Consider the following 22,857-nt stretch of genomic DNA (forward strand, 5'->3'; position numbering starts at 1 on the left):
TGAATGGTGCTCCTATTGTGTCTGTGTGTTCTCGGTTAAAACTGTCAGGCCCCACTCCACAACAGGGAGTCAATATCTGGCACTGTTATCAGGGCCAAGTACCTGTGGCTAGACAGGTCACACAGGCCATTGGGAAAAACCTCCTATTATTATTCTGCTAAATAGACATAATATTAAACTGACTCCCTAATGACATTGTTATACCCATAGATTAGTGCATCTCTCAGCTCTCACCAGGGAAGCTTCTTCTTGCGGCAGGTGTTGATTTACACAGAGACCAATAAATGGTCAATGTTAGGACCAGAAGAAACTGTGGAATGCTCAGTCCTAAATGAGACATACCCTCTCCTCCCACAGCTCAGGGATCGTTGCAGAAGAGAGACCAGAAATATTGTAGGAACTAGAGGTGGTAGATGAATTCAAGGAAACTGTGCTGTCTGGACACCACAGGGTAGTTGCACATATGAACTAATAACTCTTATGACAGCATGCATAAAACCTGTACAACCTCAAGTCAGACAGAGGACCAATATGGATGGAGGAGGTAGGCAGGAAGCCTGAGGCCTAGCTGAGGATTATTGGCAATTAATAAATGCTGGAAGAAGGTGAGTCAGTTTTCCCTACTGATGTGACACGTTGACCAGATTCCAAGGGATACACACAAACCCCAGAGCACCTTGAAAGCACAGCTTATACACAATACACATTTTTTTAAAAAGGACAAATAACAGAATACATGAAGTTATGAGAGTAGTAAGGAGGGGGTTTGGGGACAGAAGGTCTGAATATGACCAAAATAAACAGTATGAAATTCTTGAATGAATAAAAATATTTTTTGTCTTTTTGAGACAGGGTCTCCCTGTAGCCCCAGCTGTCCTGGAACTCACTATGTAGACAGACCAGGCTGGCCTCAAACTCGCAAAGATCGGCCTGCCTCTGCCTCCCCAGTGCTGGGATTAAAGGCATGTGCCACCACACCCAGCCCAATAAAAATAGTATTTAAAGGCCCTGGGATTGGACAAATTAAATTCCAGTGCCACTTCTCTGCCTTGAACATACAGATCCTTAACCCTTCTGTGTTCCAAGGTCTCCTTTTTTATATTAGGAAGTAGACTTTTCTGTGGGGAGTGAGTTATTGAAAAGAAAAATTACTTGGAAATATGCGGCTCCTCCAGTGTATGCTGTTCTTTACCAGGAGGAAACAGCTGCTTTTGTATTTGGATTCTATTTTAATCCTTTTCTTTCTTTTTCCTGTTACTGTTACTGATATAACTCAACTAATTATAGACTACAAGTGTCCATGAACTCTGTGATGGTTAATTGTCACCTTGACAGAACCCAGAAACACCTGGGGCAAGTGTCTCAAATAGGGATTGTCTGTCTTGGATTAGTCTGAGCACCGGTGTGGGGTTTGTCTTGGTTGGCTCACTAGATGTGGGGAGACCCAGCCTAAATGTGGGCTGCACCTTTGGTAATAGCCCAGAGAAAAGGATATGGAAGAGGAAAGCTTTTGCTCTCCCTTCACTCTCTCTAGTGAAATTGTCTACTGCTATGACTACTGCAACTGATTTTTGCCAATATGAGGACCAGTGAATTTAATGATGATAAAATGCATTTATAACTAAATATTCCAATGAGGTCTGAGTATCAGGTACTCTCCAGGAACCTTCAAGGCCTTTGCCTCCAGATTAGGACTACTGAAGCATGTAGCCTCTTGGGTTCTTGGATTCTGGTGTGAGACCACAACTGTTGGACAGCTTTAATAGAATCTTGGAGGCCAGTTGAATTAATATCTTTGAATACATATTCATTTTGCTGGTTCTTTTCCTCTAGGGAATGCTGTCTGATACAAACTCCAGTAAGGTTTTCACGGTGTCTATCCCGACTTGGTCTGGAGCTTGTTTAAAATATAGATGTATTCTTAAAAAGGTTGAAATAGTTCAGTCCATATTCCAAGTTACAAGGGTTTAAAAGAATTTTACTCTTACTGTTATCACTTTGTTGCTTGGTGACACTGGTATATATTATTTGGGGAGCTATTCTGATTTGTTTTTTAAGAGTTATTTATTATATTTATGTGTATGTGTGTGTGCCTGTGTGGCTCTCTATGCACCACATACATGCAGATCACTGAGTCCAGAAGAGGGCATCAAAGCAACTGGAGTTCAGCAGTGAGAGCCAGCATGTGGGTGCTCATGTGGAAGAGTAATAAGCCCTCTAAATTGCTGAGCCATCTCTCTAGCCCAAAGAGCTTCTTTTTGAACTTTTATTTTCATGGTAACTTTGTGTATGCATGTGTCTCTGTGTGCATGAGTGCAGGTGCCCATAGAGGCCAGCAGAGGGTGTTAGATCCTCTGGAGCTGGAGTTGCAAGAGATTATGAGCCAGCAAATCTGCTTGCTAGGAAACAAGCTCAGGTCCTCAGCAAGAGTAATGCATACTCTTAACCACTGGGCAAGATCAGAGGACAGTCACTCTGGCAAAATGATTAACAGCTATCAGACAGTCAAAGGCAAAGGTGGAGTCTGAGATAGACCAAGGGGGGAATTCAGTCACCCCTAAGTGGGCTGGTAGCATGCAGTCCTGCAGGGTCATCTTTGTTGGATGAGGTGGACATGCGAACAGTGGGCCTCTACTGGCTCAGCCTATGGGAGCTTAGAGAATTAGGAAGTCTCAGCACAGATGACTAGGCTTTGCTAGTTTTTGCTATAGCTCGACAAAACCCCTAGACAAAGGAAATTCAGTGGCTATTTTCCTGCCTGGAAACCCCCTTCACTCTTCAAAGATTCTCTCTTTTCCTTAATTTCTAAATTTTCCAAAATTTCTTACTTTTTAATAATAATTTTCTTTTTTTACTTTTTATTTTTATTTTTGAAAATTTCAATTGTTTCCATCCTTCCCAGTCTCCCCTCCACTTCTCCCATGGCCCTCCACTCCCGCTCAGTTTCTCTTCCTTGATTATAATTATTATGTGTACATGCAAACATTTTAAATGTACATATATGTACACACACACACACATGAACTTAGAAGAAGGGAGCACAATGCAAAAGATTTTGCATTTTCGTCACTTTTTTATAAAGTTTTTATTTTTAAATCCTACTGTAGATATAAATTATTTTTAAAGTTTTGTGATAAATCTAGTGATAAGAAACATGGAATCAGTCATTTCCTCATTTCATTTTACATGCTTTCCTATTAAATAGAATTTTTGTTTTGCTTTGTTTTAGGAAAAAGTGTCTCACTAAGTAGCCCTTATTTGCCTGGAACATGCTATGCAGACCACCTGGCTGGTTTCCACCTTCTATGGTGTCTCTTGACTGCTGGGATAACAGGTGTATGGCAACATGGATGACTTAGGATCTTTTAGGGATGGTTTTACACCCAGAGAAAAGCCAGTTTATGTTTTAGATAAACAGGTCTATGCGACAATCTTTCCAAATTTTAGTAGTTTCATAAACAGTTTATCTTTAAACTTAATAGGCTATTTGCTGTTTGTGTGCATGAGCAGCAGAGATATCTGTGTGTATGTGTATGGCTATATGCGAGTGCAGCTGCGTATGTGCTGTGGAGGAGCCCATGTGCAGATCAGAAGACAACTTCAGGTGCTGGCCCTAGACTTTCAACTCATTTGAGAGTGAGTCTGTTATTGTTCACTATTGAATTTGCCAGACTAGCTGGTCTCACCATCTTCCTGAAGTTCTGTCTCCCATCTCTCCATAGAGGTGTTCTAGGACTACAGACACATGCAGTTTTGTATCAAACTTTTATGTGTGTTCCTGGGATCTGAAATTACACCATCAGGTTTCTGGGGCAAGCAATTTGTCACCTGAGCTATCTCCTTTCCTCAACCCCATAATTTCAAGCAATTACAGTGCTAAAGGAATTAACATATTAGTTACTCTGCTATCGTTTATACAATGAGACTGATTGTAAATCATGCCAACTAATGCTGATGAGTGACATCAGCAGGCCCACTAAGTCAGTTGACCTGGTTGACTCTGCTGATGTTCATCAGCCTTGCTTATCCCACAGGGCAGCCAGGTATATTGTATCCTGGACATGGCTAAGACATCTCAGTTAGGCAGATTTGGTCCTGTACGTCAATGTGTCTCTGTCACAGTAATGATTGTGATATAAGAGATAAAATTATACATACACCTAGATCAAGGAATATAATATATGTCTAGGCAAAGTTTATCTCAGAATGTTTGATCTTTGCCCAAGCTCTTTCTACATGGCACAAGGTAATTAAAAGCACCAGACTGGTGGAATTAACCTTCTAACCTTCTTGGATACTTAACAGCCCTATTTTCAGGCCTATACTAATTGGGTCAGAGGGTCATAAAAAACAGTTTTTGCCCTCCTAGGTTGACTAAGTTACAGGGGACTATGAGCATTTCTCAAAATGTCCTATAACTGTGGTGGGTCACCTGTCTTCTTGATCAAAGAGGCTACGGAAATTCCACAAGATGGACTTGAACCAGTGTCCAATCTACAAAGAGGAGGGTCAACCCAGAAGAAACATTTTTTCCATGCTTCCAAGCAGAGCCAGCCATGGTCAAGCAGGACCTTTGACTTATCTTCACATAGATGGAACTGGTAAAAGAAAGGAACCAATGTGGCCCCTGAGGAACAGATCATCAAAGGGCCTTAAAAGTGGGAAAAAAATTACTTTATCTGGGCCAACTGTAGGGTCTTAAACACCCAAAAGGAAAGTATAACCAAAGACTAAAGGGTCAATATAATTAAGAGTCCATATGTATAGCTAAAGGCTACATAACAAGAAACAGTGGCAGACAGGAGATGCCGTCCTTTGAGTTGTTGGTCAGGGTGGTCCAAGAGACTCCTAGATAGTAACCCAGCATAGAATTGGGAAAATGAACAACAGACCCCAGTCTTATCTAAGGGAATTTTGGCAACTCATTGTTGCTAGATGAGGAAGAGCTGATCTCCCTAAAACAAGGATCTCTCGATAGGCTGAGTAGATTCAACAGATGGACAAGCACTGGGGAAAGGCTAGGGGCACTGACAACACAGTGGACAGTAACAGGGATGACAGAGAATATGGGCTCCAGTGTGTGGGAGGGGGGATGCTATGAAAGGGTGCCGTTTGGGAAGTGGGTATATAGATGAATAAACTTGTTTGGGATGTTCTGTATGATATGTACACAAAAAAATCAACATAAAAACAAGTTATATTTGAGGAGAAATCATAAAAATTTACTTCATGTTAATTAGTAGAGGTGATAACTGAGTTCAATATTATGTAACTGTATTAATTCAACAGTGAACTTAAACATTTCCAGCCACTTTTGAAAGAGATGTATCTTTGCTCTGGAAATTGTTGTTGAATATGTTAAAGCTTTAATGAAATGCTTCTTCTAATCATGTGGTTATTAAATTCTAAAATACTAACTAACATGCAATGGCTTTACACCAGTAAAGAAATAAAAATTTTAAAAGTAAAAATATATGCTTCTCTAGTCCTCAAGTTGGAAGGGACGTAATTCCACTTTCTTCTTATTTGGTTGGTCAGGCATGTCATGTGATAGAAACAAAAATTAAAAGCTTGAGATATATGACAATACCTACAGGAAAACAACTGCAAAGTCACATGACAAGCCTATGATTGAGAAAAGAGAAATCCAGCAAACAAAGCATTCTTTAGGATTTTTCCCTTGCTATTGAAATTTTCAAACAATGACTATTTTCAAATTACAACAACAAAGCTTTTGTTTCCTATTTGTGTTTTTGTGTTTGTGAGCATATTCTTTTAACATTTTACAGAATAAAGATGGGGACTACTCTTATTATAAAATGTTGCAAACTAAATGAATTAAAGTATATAAACTGACAGAAAGATAGCTTCAGATTATGATAAAAAGAAATGAGAGCTACCTTCCCTAATTTTACAGTAATTCAATTTCCCCATTTAGTTGAGAATTTGTGAATTGAAAACGATCAACTATCAACATATTATTACAAAATAACGAACTTCTGAAAGGGTGCCAATGTTCTCGTCATTCTGGTAGCCTTATGAATATGCCTACATTATTATAAGAGAGCTGTAAGGCCCATTTATTTCTCTTTGTATGATAACCTGATCTGCCTCATTGGCTCTATATTCTCCAAAGAATAACATTGTCCCTAAGCAGTCATTTTGAAAAACAAAATCGTGTCAGGAGAACACTCAGCTAAAAGAATTAGGACAAATTTCCAGTACTAATACTCTGGAAATGACTTGGTGTGTTTTGTATTCAGTGCCGCATGGATAGATGACGAAACTACATTTGTAGTTCATGAATCATTATGTGTGTTTACTTAATTAATTCATAATAATATACATGTTATTAATAAATTTATGTGAAGATTTCAAAATGGCATGGCATGGCCCAGAATTGCATGGAATAAATCAAGGAAAATGTCAAAACACATTTAGGGTCAATGATCCCTCCCTTGGTCCTGCCTCTGCCTCGCCCGCCCTCCCACCAACCATCCATTTAACACTTCCTACAACATAGTCTTCTATCCACCTTTATCACTGCATTCTATATCCCCTCCCCAGGCTCTTACTCGTTATCTGACCTCTATAGATTTTCCAACTGAAACACACCTATCTAAAGATTCAAAGCTAGCATCTACTTATGAGTGAGAATATATGATGTTTGCCTTTCCAGATCTGGGCTGCCTCACTCAGGATGATTGTTTACAGCTCTATCCATTTACATGCAACTTTTATAATTTTGGTTTTTTTTTTTAATTTTACTTATTATTTTTGTTTTGTATGTATGAGTGTATTGGCTGCATGTAGGTAAGTGCACCCGTGTTGTGCAATGCCTGTGGAGGACAGAAGAAGCCGTCGGATCCTCTGGAGCTGGCGTTACTGGCAGTTGTTAGTAGCCATGTGGGTGCTGGGATTCAAACCCAAGTCTTCTGCAAGGAAAACCAGTGCTCTTAACCACTGAGCCATTTCTCCAGCCCCCATAATTTGTTTTTCTTAAGGGCTTAGTGATATTCCATTGCATAAATGTAGCATATTTTCACTGTCCATTTTTTCAGTTGATGGCCATATAGATAGCATCTACTTCCTGGCTATTGCAGAAAGAGCAGCAGTGAACATGGATGAGCAGTTATCTCTGGCAAAGAATATAGAGTCCTTTGGGTATATGCCCAAGAATAGTATGCTGGATCATCTGGTAGATCTACTTAGAGCTTTGTGAGGAAGCACCACACTGATTTCCATACATGCTCTTCCAGTTTGCACTATCACCAGCAATGAAGAATTGTTCCACTTTCCCCACATCCTCTCCAGGATTTGTCATCTTCTTTTCAATCACCTGATGAAATCTCAAAGTAGTATTAGTTTGTATTTCCCAGATGACTAAAGCTGTTGAACATTTTTCTGAGTCCTTCCTTTATTTGTGTTTTATCCTTTAAGAACTCTGTGAAGACCTTTGGAAAAAGTTATATGGAAATCTGTAACTGTAAAAACTTCTTAAAATATATACCAATAAAATATTAAAGGAGTTTATGGAGCTACCCTATATCAGGAGACAATGCCCCAACCAGATACCACAGGAGAGCAAATAAAATGTCCATTGTCAGTAATGGACAGCTCCTTTTGGAGTTGCTGACTTATAGGGTCCCACAGACCCTCAAACACTCCTGCTGCTATTGTCTTGGTTACCTGCCAGAACTTGAGGACAAGACCCTAAGGATGAGGACACTACATGTGGGAGTCATAGGACAAAGGAGAGGAAATCAAGCTGTCCTGACTGCAAAGGTTTATCTCTACCAGCTAGCTTTCATAGTGCTAGGAAGTGCTATGTATTCTACTAGAAAAACATCATTGACTGCACCCAGCTGGGAACACTGGGAACTACAGTAACAACTGGCCTGACAAGACATGTGCACTGGGAGAGCAGCGGTGTGAATGTTATAGGAGTAACCAATCACCTTCCGATTGGATTTAAAGCCCACTTCACAGATAAAGCCCATAGCAGGCATGGTTATCTGGGTCAAGAACCTAAAACCAGACTACTCACAGACCATAGGGGAGAACCTACTACTATTATCCGGATAAATGGAATTAGTATTAAACTGATTCTTAATGACTTATTTGTTTAAAATATTTTATTTATTTTACTTTATTACTTTTTTTTTAATGTGTATGAGTGTATTGTCTGCATGTATCTGAGTACATGCGTGTCACGCAATGCTGCAGAGGTCAGAAGAGGGCTTCAGATTCCCCTGGAACTGGAGTTAAGGATGGTTCATAGCTGCCATGTGGGTTCTAGGAATTGAACCCAGGTCCTCTGTAAGAGCAGTCAACGCTCTTAACTGCTGAGCCATCTCTCCAGCCCCCAATGACATATTTGCATACCAAGAGATTAACACATCTCTTAACTCTGATCTTCTTACAGGAGATGGTGATTAACCAGTCAATGTGCAGAGAATTAGAGACTACAGAGTCATCACCCTTGAATGAGAAACCTGTATCACATTCTCTCCTCTCAAAATTCAGGGATCATTGAGAAATAACGGGCAGGAAGATTGTCATAATCAGAAGTGGTAGAGGAATAAAATGAAACTGTGTTGTCCAGGCACACCAGAGTGATTGTACATATGAACCCACAGTGCATGTGACAGCATGCACAAGACCTGCTCAAGCTCAAGCCAGACATAAACCCAGCATGAATGGGTGGGCAACACCCAATCCCAGGTGAGGAATTCTTGACAAGTGATAACAGCTGAGAGAAGGTGAGTCCTTGCTCTGAGTGTATGAGACATGGTACATGGCCAGGCTCCAGGGACTCACACCATACCCAAGAGCAACGGGAAACACAAAAGACACCGTGGGACATTTTAAAAAGCATTAAGAATAGAGGACATGAGTAGGTCAAAGGTAATAAGGTGGAGATGGAAGGATCAAAATATGATCAAAATACGTTGTATGAAAGTCTCGAAGAGTCAATAAAAAAAAAATTGGTGTTTTTGAAACAGGGTTTCCCTGTAGCCCCAAGCTAGCCTGGAACTCACTATGTAGACCTGGCTGGCCTTGAACTCACAGAGATCCATCTCCCTCTGCCTCCCAAGTGGTGGGACTACAGGCGTGAGCCACCACACCCGGCTTAATAAAATATATTTTAAAAAATCAAATGGAGAGGTAATTTTCTTTAAGGGAGTGGCACTAGACAGACTGACCAGGCTCCAGTGGATGAACTCACACCAAGGGACATGTGGGTACACACACCTGATATGATAGGCCTTGACATATATGACAGTATGCATGAAATCCCAAGGGTGAGCTATATGGCATGCAGATATGGGAGTGGGTCTAAATATGATTAAAATGTATAAAAATCACAAAAAATTCAATCAAAAATATACATTTTAAAAAAATCAAATGGATCAAGTGTATATGTGTGTGTGTGTGTGTGAACAGAAGTTTGACAATTGGTGATCTAGATGGTGATATTATACCATGGGTCTGAGAAACTCTCTAGCTATCCATCATTTTCAAACCAGAAAAGGAAACTATATATACAGAAAATAAAATCTCACAGCATTCCTTTATTTTCTTTAGTATGTGTCAATAACTGAAATTTCAATTCCCTGTGCTTTCAAGTATCTCCAAACCTTAAAAAGTTTTTCCTACTATTCTCTAGTCAGTTCCTGATATACAGCCACTTTAGTGTACCATGTATTCATGGGACAGTTATTGGAATGTGAATGTATGCAAATTCTTGGTACCCTGTCACATAGACAGAAGAGCTATCTGGGATGCCTGGTTCAAGTCTCATCTGTACTCTACCAGGTGCATTATGCACCAACCATAGAGGAATGTGGAGATAATTCTCTGAAGAGATTCAGTCAGAAAGGCACTTTGATACAATGAGAAGTCCAAAGGTCAAGTTGTGGAGACTGTTGGTGCCTATCCTAGATGTACTGCTCATGACCTAACCTGTGTAATAGAGATAACTGCACTAGGATCATAATACTCTGTAAGAAGATTTCAGCAATATATTCTGTCAGAGCACCTTTTATAAATGATGGAATTCTTAAATGGTTTGAAGATAAGAGAACTTTATTGTTAAATAAAACTTTATTATTTCTTTGGGAATTCCATGCAATGTATTTTGATTATGTTCAACCCCTTCCCCAATTTCTTTAAGATCTACTCCAATGTCACTACAACCCCACCCAACCTCCTACCTTTTTGTTAGTTTTAAAACCAATCCAGTCCAATTCTGTGTGTGTGTGTGCACGTGTGCACGCGTGTGTGCATGTGTGTTTTTCAGACAAAAGACAGACTCATAACAATTGTCCTAACTCAGCCTATTGAATGCTGGGTCCACAAGTATGTTCATGTGCTAGACACTGGATGTATTATCTTGAGCACAGACTCAATAGTGGTTTAAGCTTGAAGAGTAAATAAGAAATCTAGAAACCTGCAATGGAAGCACAAACCAATTTTTGCCAAATGTTTAATTAAAAATAGACAAAAGAATTAGCATGATTTAATTTGCACTAAACAATTTATTATACTTTGATTTGGCTTTCATGTACAAAATTTCCTATTTAAAAGATATACTTTTATAACTAAAGAACTGAAAGTTTTTATTTAATGCCCTATTAATCTCCACTAATTTACGTAAGTATTAAAATAATTCTTTTGCAACATTATCATAATAAAGTCAGAAAGGACTTCTTAGTAAACTTGTGTCTCTGGAGGGCAACATGTGTGATACTTAGCAGACTGACCATTTCAACATGTCTCAGATCTGCATGTATTCCATGTCACCGTGTGCACCAAAATCTACAGAATATCTGATAAATAGCATGTTTTAATGGAATCCTACAATGTACCATGTGCACCCATTATCTTCATGATATTTTCAATGCAAAATAAAAATTACTACAAATATCCTGGATAAGAACACTTCTATTTATAGTACACATTGCATATCAAGATGCTCAAAGTGAATCAAGTAGTTTTTTATTTATAAGATGGGTATGACGGTAACAAATGGATGATTACTTAATAGTAGAAATAACTTCTCCACCAGCTCATGCCTATATTATGGCTATATTTCAAGTGCCAGGTTTGAATTAAAGACAAAGTTTACTTTTATCCGAAATTCATTTCATCTTTTACCTGAGATTTACTTTTATTTTCCATGTATTAAAGAAGGCATTTTTATTTATATTTTATGAGATTAGAACTTATTTATGTGTGTGTAAGTGTATATATAAACTAGTCCTAGGGTGGATGGAATACAGCCTGCTGCCAGACTTAGTGATTGAGTCGAATTATAGGCAAAACTGTAGACTGATCTGCCATTGAGTAGGATACCAAATTAATTTTCTATGTGTTTGATGAGAGTTGCTCTGCATTTCTGCTGTACACTCTTACACATTAGGGAAGTGCAGCATCAAACTTATAGTAGCAGCAGTTTTTTTAAAAGCAGATCAACAGAGATGAATTAGCAGATTCTCACCTCACCATCTTTTATACAATGTTGCCCTCTACGGGAGCCTAAAACACTGCCGGCTTTAGCCCAGTGCTGTTTATTGTTTGTTATACTTCTGTGATCATCAAATGCTTTTTTTTTCTTTCCTTTTTATTTGGTTACTGCCTTGTCCTATCTTATCACAGATATAAATAGCTGAGCTACAAATCAAATATAGAATACTTTTATTACTTAGTGTTACTACAATATCAGAATACACTTTATTTTTTTATACCACATCCATTTATTTTGTCTTCATTTTTAAAATATATTTCAAGGTAATGCATTTAGTTCAAGCCAGTTTATAGTGATTTCATCGATGACATATTCTATTTAAAAAAGAAAAACCACAATTAGCTCTCTAATGTAAAGGATGGTTACTGTGATGTAGGTGATGATTCACACATTGCAGTGGTTTATTTCGATTTTATAAAAGTTAGCCAATATGAAATTGTATATAAAATATTTTAAATTATGTAAAGGAGAAAAAAGACTACTTTTACTGATGTGCTTTGATTCAGGAGTTCTAGATAAAATGAAAGCACCTGGGTTCTAAAATGTAAAGTAATCTGACCATTCTTCCTTGTGGAAATGGAGTTTAGGTCATCTTTGCATCTTCCATTATGGTACAGAGAAAAAGTTTTCTTCAAAAACACTTTCATGTGGGAAATATTACCGTGCAACCATCCCCATTTCTAGTTCTAGGTTTCCTACACTTCATTAACAAGTTTACTTTTAAAAGTGTGCGTACCTACCTAGAACAATACTGTTCTGATACTGAGGACAGCAATGGTGTGATATGGTTCATGTCCTCAGTGCACAAAGACTGCATGACTCATACTCCATATGTGTCTCCTTACCGGGCAGCAAGATAGCACTCTGCTTCTAACTTCTGGTTGCTGACTGAATGCATCACTGGGTCTCCAGGTCTAGTGCACAGCCTGAATTCATCACTGAACCAATATACTGTGACTCCTCTCAAGCAAAAGAGAATTGTTAGTCATGACATACTAGCTTTAAAATATTGCTTACTATTCACCACTTTAATGCATGCTAATATGCATATAACACACCACACATCCCTACACACAGACACACATATGCACATACACTATACACACATACTACTCATATACATGCATACACACACATATACATAAATGCATACATACATACGTACACAGTCACACACTACTCTGCTGACGTTAAATATCAGAAACCATGGACACCTAGCAAATTGGTAGAAATTAAAATTCCCTACGCTGATCAGAGCGCTAGCTGGAATAGCTAAAAATTGAGAACTCTGCCCTCGAATGACAGGAAAAGACAGAAAACAAACAATGTAGCAATTCCAAGGAAAGAAAGAATTTTCCAACAGATGAAATAAAATACCCCGCTTGACACACAGGGTTTTATCAAATTGATTACTATAATGTCAGAACTGTGAAACATGTAGGTTTCCTACTTTGAACAATTAGGATATTAAATCAGAAAAAATAAAATATCTTGACATGCAAAGTGTAACAAAAGAAAATTGCCATTAAGCATAATAAAGTTTTGGAAAACACAGTTACAAAGAAAATAAAGAAGGAAACAAAGTCAATTCATACCCATGCCCCATGCATATTGAAAACCTTTTCTGTATTTAACATTGCTTTTCTGATGAGAAATTCCCAAGGAAATTTGGCCAAATTAATGAACTTTCACAACGTTTATGAAACCTGGAGAGGAAAAATGCACCAACAATTTCACAACTAAACCCAGGACCATGGGATGATTGTAAGTTCATTTCTGCTGGCCTCCCTTTCTTGCTCTGGTACACTCTTGTATCTCATTAGCCCAGAATAAATATTCCTGTGATTCAGTGATGCTTGAGCTAACAGCTACTACTTAGTGAAACTGTCTTCTTTAGACAGTTGTAAGTCAAACTAGAGTAGAGCTGGGCCTGCTCGTCCTGCTTGGTCTTTCCAGCCTTCTGTCGTCAAAGAACTCATTTGAAGCATTAGCATGGATTTTCTTTTTGCTAAAGCAATGTTCTTTAGTAATACAGATAAAAAAATTGCTTTTCCCAACTTGTAGCTCACATTTATTTCCTTCTTTAAGTATGTTTCAACAATGACTGAATGTGTGATAACATCGACATTTACAGTGGGGCACTTGTGATAAAAGTAATGAAACTTGGTACTAATTGTTCTCAGAATGCATTTACACCAATGGAGAAAAATTGAATTTATGCTTCTTGGGCCCCACATTCATTCTGATCTTAATACTTGCTAACACAAGAGATTTTTTTTCTTCCTTAAAAAAGTTTTTATATTGGTCACTCATCCCGATAAGATGCATTCCCCCTCAAGGCATACATTATGAACATGGTTGGGGCTAGAGAGATGGCTCAGTGGTTAGTAACACTGGCTATTGCAGAAGACCCAGGTTCAGATCCCAGAAATCACATGACAGCTAACAACTGTCTGTAGCTCCAGTTCCAGGGGATCCAACACCTTCTTCTGTCCTCCTGTGAGCATTGTACAACAAGAGTGCAATTACATACATGCAGGCAATACATGCATACACATAAAATAAAAATAATAAAATAAAAATATTTAAAATTATGAACATTCTTTTATTCATTATTTTTCTTTCAGTAAAAATTGGTAAGCATATTTTTGTGTCAAATGGGACAATAAGAATAGAAATTTAAAAATAAAACCTTTTTAAAGAATCATTGTTAAATCAGTGCATCTCTCTATTCTCAGCAAAGGAACTTCTTACAGCAGTGATTCACACAGAAACCCAGTATCACAACCTTGAAAAACCTGACTGCCCATCTCCAGCAGTTATCAATTGCTAATAGTTCCTCAGACATGGCTAGGTTTATTAGCCACCTCCCCTCCATGCTGAGTTTTCTCTGGCAAGATCTTGTGCATGCTACCACAGGAATGATGGGTTCATATATCCAACTGCCCTGTGATCTCTGAGACTTGGGAAGAGGGTGGGATGTTTGTGCTCCACTCAGGGCTAAGCATTCTGCAGTATCTTATTCACTACATGTTGACCAGCCCTGTCAGAGGAACTATGAGTAATTGATAGGGTAGACTGAGCAGGCTCCAGGGTATGGAGCTACATCCAACAGCGTTTGAGGAATACAAGATAGGGTTTAAAAAATGATACAGTACATGAAATGGTGGGGGGGTGGGGTGGAATGGCAATGTAGGGAGATAGGGTGGATCTGAGAGGAAATGGGGGGAGGAGGTCTGAATAGGATCAAATCAGTGTATGTAATTTTCCAAGAATCGATAAAAATATATTTATTTTTAAAAAGCACTTTGTGGATAAACTCACACAGAGGAACCTCTGGAGACAGAAACTTGAAATGATAGGCACTCACCTATATGACTTCAAATGTGGTGGGGAGGAGTGTGGGGGCATGCAGATGGGGAAGGGAGCCTACATATCATTAAGATGTATAGTAAGAAATGCACAAAAATTCAATAAAAATCAGAAAAACAATCACTGGATGAAAAGGGGACAGAAAGTGATTGGATTTGAAAGATGGTCCATCAGTGAGCAGCAGGGACTGTTCTTACCGAGGACCCAGGTTTGGTTCCCAGTATCAACACGGCAGCTAACAATTTCCTTAACTCCACTTACAGTGGGTCCCCTGCCCTCTCTGGCCTGCACTGTCATTGCACACACAGGTGTGTGCAATTACATATACAGTTAAATATTTACTCTGGGCGTGGTGGCACACGCCTTTAATCCCAGCACTTGGGAGGCAGATAAAATAAAAATATTTTATTTTTAAAAAACTTTAAAAAAGAAAATGATACCACAGTAATGACAGTGTAGTTCAGTATTCATAAAGGTTTTCAGGTCAAATGTTTAGTTAAATCAATATTTCTAGTTAAAATTATAAGAACTACAAATTAAAGTACATCTTTTCATTCCAAAATGCTAATTTAACATGAGCATTAATGCAAAGAGATGAAAGAAGAAAACATCATAAATGTGTAGGTAAAAGTACGACACCCTGAGCATGCTTCAGCAGAGCTTTGTGAAGGCAGAAATCATGAAATGTCTTAAAATATTTTTGGCATTTGCAGTGCAAAATTATATTTATTTTAAATGAATGTATTACTTTTCTTCCTTATAAAGGTTTTTATTTTGGTCACTCATCTCAATAAGAAACATTCCCCCTGAAGGCATACATTATGAACATGGTTGGGGCTTGAGAGAGGGTGCAGTGGTTAAGAACACTGCCTGCCCTTGCAGAAGACCCAGGCTCGAATCCCAGCACCCACATGGCAGCTAAGAACTGTCCATAACTCTAGTTCCAAGGGATCTGGCAGCCTATTCTGAACTCCGTGGGCGTTGCACAACACAGTTGCACTTATATACATGTAGGCGATACATGCATACACATAAAATAAAAATAATAAATAAAATATTTAAAAAAGAAAATGAATGCATTTCAATTTATCTTTGAAAAAGTAAAAAAAAATAGTGCTAATTGTAAAGAAAATAGTAGCTTGAAAATTTTAGAATTACTAAATTTTCTGAACTTTTTGGTTTGAAGTTTTCTAACATTTCTATGATAACATCTCAATTTCACTGTCAAATAAGTTAACATGGCAGCAGCAAGCTTAAAAAGATCCAATATATAATTTCTTTGAATTTTTTGTGATTTTCATACATCTTAAACATGTTAAGACCCCAAATGTTAGTTTTCAGCATAGTATCTTGACTTACATCTGATCCTGAGGTGAGTTGCAACATAAATAAACATAAAGATTATGAAAAAAGACCCATTGAGGGTCTTTAAATCTAGATTATATCATGGTAGTTAAAAGAAAAATTATATTGCACAGGTGATCACCACTGGATGAGGTGAGTCAGTCTTCTTTTAGGAGGTGACCCTAGATAGGCTGACCAGGCTCCATGGGTGAACTCCTACCAAGGAGCATCTGGGTACACAAGCTTTACTCGATATACGGCAGAATGTATGAGATCCTGTGGATGGGCTATGGGGGTGCAGATATGGGCAGGGTTTAAATATGGTTAAGATCTGCCCAAATTTCAATAACATATACATTAAAAAAGAAAACATAAGAGCATCTATTTTCTTTTCTGTGGAATTCAACTATTGCAGTAGGCCAAATGTTTTGAATGACATAGCTCATTACAACTAATGGAATAAATGCTGTATGTGACCTCATTCAAGGCCAATAAACTGTTGACAGGTTGAGTGCCTAAGAAAAAGGACTCTGAACTAATTACTTTCTATCTTCTGTCTTGCTTTCCACATTCCCACACAATGTTCAAAGCCCAGCATAATTTACTTCATTTCCCCAACATGGGAAATTAGAAAATAACAACAGATAAGAATGACAAATATGTTCTTTTCTAATTATTGGAGATACAGTGTACAAAGGCAATTTTATGAAACATCGTATTCAAATGACTTTGGGGTTATTTCATTTCCATTGTTTATACTGGATGTTAGTAAGTCTACACTTTTCCCAAGAGAAGGAATGCAGTTTTGGTTGATGTAAGTTCATTTACGCTTATGTATATTGTTCTGTCCTCAATCCTAAATATTGCATTTAATTTTTAATAAACAATGATAAAAACAGTAAAATTTTTATTTTCTTGCAGTAGAATTTTAATATCTTATCTTTGGATTCTTTTTCTAAAAGTTAAAATTGACAAATGTTATTCTATGTGTAAGAATTTCCAGTGACAACTTATTGACACATTTCTATTGTCAAAGTCCTCAAATTATGTTATTAATTTCTCTCTGGAAATTGTTACATTCATTCAGATAAAATAAGTGCTTATAAACTAGCACTAGAGAAAAATCCCTAATCAGCAGCTTTCTATGTAATAAATCAATATCATCCACAGTTATCACCCCTGCCCAAGTTGTAAATCCTGTTCTGCATTTTGGTGTGATAGTTTTGCAGTGAGAACCACTCAGTTATCACTTAGTTCCAGTAAGTGTGATGGCCCTTCTGCAGTCCCAGTCTTTATTGACTTCTGAAACCCAAGTATACCAAGAACATAAACACCTCAAGCATTTTGCAAAAATGTTTCTTTTCACTTTACAATTTTTGTAAGAACTTAAATTAGCAAATAAACTTGATTAAATAAAAGGGCAAACTATATGTTTCAATCAGCAGTTAAAATTTATTTTATCAACAACTGAGTGTATTACATGATGTTTTTCTCTTAATATTACTTTATCATAATACTGCTAAAAGATTTAGCTGCAATTGCTTATTCATCTCAAATTTTTATGGACATCACTATGAAAATTTTGACTTGACCTTCAAATGCATCTGTCATTCAAATGTCCATAACAAATAAGGAGAAGTTCCTGAATAATTATTTAATGTTTTTTAATACTTTAATATTTCCCTTAATATATCTTTACCTGCTTGCTTGAAAAAATAACGATTTACAACTGTATTTGCTATTTACATATAAATGGTAAATAGTCTTTCAATTCCTGCTAGATGGGTTTTTCTCCAACTTGCTGTGTCTGTGAATGTCTACAACTTGCAGATCATCAAATACCATGCAGTATATTAGCATCAGTAATATAGTGCTCAGACCACATAAATATTGAACTTTGGTGATCCCGCACCTGCCTCCCAGCATGTAGTGATAGGTTAGCACTAAAAATGCCCCAGCATTATACAAACTGCTTACAACCAAAGACACACATATCCAAGGAAAATGGAGTTTAAAAAATACTGTTTTTCTCTTCTCTACCTTGAAGCAAACCTTCATTAGCATGCTTTGTTCACTTAAATAATGGGGACTAAGGAAGTCACTAAAAAAGAATTCGGGGAATCATAGTCTGAAATCAAGAAATGTACTTGAAAACACCTTACCGCTATGCGCCAGTGAAGAAGCACAAAGACCGTTACATAGCATATATAAAAATACTAGGGTTTCATGAGTTTTAAGAGTTAGCAGAACACAAAGGAGAATCATCTTACATTTAATGAAGGTAAGTTTTCAGTTTGAGGAATAGGCAGGAACTTACCACAAAAACTTCAGAATTACTGCAATTAATTAAAAGTACCTGATTATATGTATATTTACTGTTATTTATAGCACTTATGTTTTGCAATATTATAAATTTCAAGATTGGGTAGCTCACTTTAATTTATCCAAGTTTTTTGTTGCTGGTTGCTTGCTTGTGTGGAGTTTGGAATTCTTTGCATGCGTTAATAGAAAAAAAAAAAAAAAGAACTGAACTAAAAAAAAAAGTACTGAACTTCTATAAACCCAGTACAACCTCTGATACAGTGTCATAGCTGCAAGGTGGCATTTTCATCTCTGATGTGCTAGGAAATATTCCAACTGTACAATGAAAGATTACACAAATCCGTAAGGAGCATCCAGTCAGCGTGCCGGTGAGAGGTATTCAGCCGGTTGCTGAATTAGTTTCTGTTGGAATGTGTTCATGTGTAACATCCCACTGACTGGATGACATCACAACAGCTTCAGGTCCTTGAAAGTCTTCAGGATGATTAGCTGAAGGAATTGGCTGTTTCTGCCAATCATAACCCGGCAGAGCTGCCTTTATAGTTCTGGAGATATGAGAGAAGGAGAGGGAGGGAGGGAAAGACCGAGTCCAGCTAGGCACGATGCGCAGCATCAGGGGCGGCCGCGGAGCTGGAGCAGCTGGGATTCAGTGATTAAATACTTCTCATAGCCGTTTTGTTGTACCCAGTCGCTCCCTGGTGTAATTCTCCTGTCCAAGAAGGAAGCTGCATTTGAACGGTGTGCTGAGCAGAGGTTTGAATCATTCCAGCTGGCTGCTTGTTTTGAAAAGGACAACATGCGTATAAATAAAAAAGACTGCCCGCAGAGTTGAGGATCCAGCACCGGAGCTGCGTGCCCTCAGAATCCTGCTGTGGCAGATGGGCTGGACCGAAAGCTCCCCTCACTAACCAGGAGCCGAGTGAACCCTAATCCTGGACATCTCATTTTGCAACTCTGGCAAATTCAAGTTAGCAAAAGAAAAATAAAATTGAAATGCTTCTCTGGGTAAGTTACTGCTTAATTTGGTGCAATTGACAATAACTGGATATGTGTGGCTTAGCATCATAAACATAAACACACTAAAGTTTGATTTGTAAAAGATTTATATAGAAGCAGATGATATTTTAGAACCAAATTCAATCTCTCTTTCTGCCATGTGTGTATGTACCTGTCAGTATGGTTTGTAGAAGTTACATTTGCACTGTAAATTGAATGTACTGTCCTGCCATAAAAAAAAAAAAAAGACATAGAACTTCAAATATATTGGCAGCTGCTACAGTATTTGCACAAAAACACTTCACTTGATTACAGTTTTATTCTTTTCTTGCTGAAATCACCAATTTTGCAAACTCAGCCTTCAAAGCTAACTCTGGCTGGTGTTTTAAATGTTTCCAAAGAAGCATTACTCAGAAGGTGACATGCAGCTTATGCAAGATGAGGACTCTTCTTGGGACATGAGGTGTAGAGGTGTTCTCCTTGTTAATGGCATGCTTTAGAGAGACAGCTGTCATAGACATTTGAAACTGCATGATACAATCGTAGGCTGTTTATAATGAAGTTGATGGTTTCTACCTAGCTCTTACTAGTAAAGAAAATTTCTTACAATAATATATACCACATTCACAAGCCTAGATTCCAAAGAGGAGGCAGACAGCTCAGTACCATAACTTTGCATGTTTCTAAATTCTCCCTGCACAGGACAAGTTGGAAAATAAGAAGTGTCATTTAAACATGGTTTTAATCATTGTTTCCAATACTTGTGTCAGAAAAAAATTAAAATTTTTAATTAGTAAAACTTATTTTCCTTGTGATTTGTCTTAATTTATAAAAAGAATCTATTTTTCATTTCTGATCATAGTATTTATAAGTGGTCAATGTGGTTTCCTATGATGTGCTGTATTGTAAATCCCAAATTAGCTTTGAGAAAGTTTCAGCAGCGTCTCACGTCTGATTGGACTGGCCTGCTCTTGCATTCATTTCATTTTCTCTCAGAGAGTTTTTCATGGGCTCAGGATAAGAGGTGTTTTAAAATTAATTGTACACCAAGATATTCATGTATTTCTATGACTCAGATTTTAGCTGTACATTTTTTTGTCAGCTACATAGTTAAAATCCTGTATTTCTTGGTATAAGAGGAAATTGATAAAGAGAAAAGTTACTGTAATTAGTTCAATTTCCCCCAAACAAAGAGGTAGTAAATTTCTCCCCAAAGACTTTAATGGGTTTTTCCTTATCAAAATAACTGTTTTAATCCATTTTACTGGAACTATGCCAATTAGCTATATCCAGAAACCAAGGAGGTAATTCATATTTTTGTTTAACTTGTTCCTATGAAGTAAGTATATGTCAATAATATAAGGTCTACTGGCCAGAATTTCTATGTCTCCAACCAAAATTCCTAAAAAAAGATGAAGAAAAATATCCTTGCCACTTATGTTTATCTCAATTCAGAAAAGGAGTATAAATGGAGTACGGCTGCCACACTTTTAAAATAGAGACTACTCTGACAACTTAGGATAATCAATATTCTATAATATAGGCATTGATAGAAGACGGGGAAACTGAAGAGTAAGCATGAGAGCCTATTGTAAACCTATATGAATGGTTACTGGCCACCAGCAAGGTTGGCACACAGAAAACCTTGTAAGAAAACTGTAATATGTACTATTTATTAATTACAGTGTGAAAATCATTCTAAATGAAGAAAATCCAAATGAAAATCAGAGATTTTTTTTAAATAAATGAATGAGAATTCTGACTATAAATAAAAAAATGCCATAGTCTGAATTTTTATGTTTGAAAATCAAAATAGAAACACTTGTTTATATATAATACATGTATATACATTCACATGAAGAAACAAGTCTTTTTCTTTTTATGTGATATTAAAAATATTCTATTTTATACCTATTCTCTGTTAGTATACTGTAATTGTATTAAAAATAGCCAGGTCTCTTAATTAATCTCAACACTAGCATTAGTTATTTTTAATTTTAAATAAATATTTCTAATCCATAAAATATCTGTCTCCCAGAAGTTTAATATTTCTACAATTTCCTTACATTTTCTTTTTGAATGGAAAAAGAGACTTTGAGAATAAAATTCAAGATTATACTCTTATTTAGTAGCAACTATTCAGGGAAAGCAGTGTTTAGCATACTGTGTTCAAACTGGAAGGTTCTGTCTGATGCTGTCTCCCCAGGTTTGCAAAGCATCTGGGGAAACTTATAAATCAAAGCTGGAACATCAGCCCTGGCCACCCACCAAGGCTGAGGAGATACGCATCCAGAAGGCTAATTTTTTTCTGGGCTGAGATTCATTGATAATGCATTATGTTTTAAGTCTAACCTGTACCAATTGTGGATTATGTAAAAAGCATATACATCTTCAGAGTAGAGCAAAATTATCAAGTAACAAAGGCTTTTTATTTCCTTTATTAATGGTTTCTAGAATGAAATTGCACACACATATGCATATATATATATGTATATATATATATATATATATACATTTCAACAGAAACTTCTGTAATATGCAGTAGGTACTCAGAAGTAAAATGATGACAGAATGTATCATCTGAGCACCATCTAAGAGTGGCAGAAACATCGGAAGAGCTGCATATGGATTCGTGCAAATTCTGAGTTTGAACACTTCACTGAGGCAACCAGCCTAGGAAACCTTACTGTAAAAGTAAAGATACCAAATACTTTTAAGTATTGTGAATACAAAAGGGAAGGTAAACGCTCATTTATTATGAATCCAAATAGAAAAAGGGGATGTGTCTGTGGATTTATTTTAAGCTCACGAAGTGAGAGAAATGGGTCAGGTGTCAGACACAATTCTATTGCCTTCAGCCATATCATGGTAGCAGTTAACCAGCCTTCTTAACACTTCAGGAAACAGCTTTGTTGTTCCACAGGGTGTTAAGTCACTCTCCTTTTTACTTATTTTTACTAAGCCTCAGCAGTTAGAGCAGTTAATGGTAATATAGAACTTATGTAGATGTAGTCTATTTCAAAGCTTTCTTTATCTCAGTTTCTAAGGAATGCTATCATATTTTAGAGTTAACAAATGAAAGTTTTTCTTTGAAAAATAATTTTGAATTGATAATGGATTTTTCTTGAGCTCACAGTAGTCTGCTAATTAGTTTCAAACTCATAAAAGACTCAGAGATGTCAAGAAAAATAGACAGTTTTGAGATGTAAATACTAACTTACTCTAAATTTCTACCTGTAGAAAGTGTTGCAGATAATCCATGGTCCATTTATTTCCTTCATCTCATTTATGTT

General features: G+C 37.1%; 1 protein-coding gene across 1 annotated transcript in view; it reads left to right on the forward strand.

The window, feature by feature from the left end:
- Positions 1-19,146: 19,146 nt before the first annotated feature.
- Ndst4 (N-deacetylase and N-sulfotransferase 4) overlaps positions 19,147-22,857 on the forward strand; it is a 327,838-nt gene continuing 324,127 nt past the window's right edge. The window contains exon 1 of the mRNA XM_008829621.1: positions 19,147-19,573. The gene's annotated coding sequence lies outside the window, so the exon portion shown is untranslated. The remainder of the gene's footprint in view (positions 19,574-22,857) is intronic.

The sequence above is a fragment of the Nannospalax galili genome, unplaced genomic scaffold, assembly GCF_000622305.1.
Source record: "Nannospalax galili isolate Female #2095 unplaced genomic scaffold, S.galili_v1.0 scaffold1214, whole genome shotgun sequence".
Lineage (NCBI taxonomy): Eukaryota > Metazoa > Chordata > Mammalia > Rodentia > Spalacidae > Nannospalax > Nannospalax galili.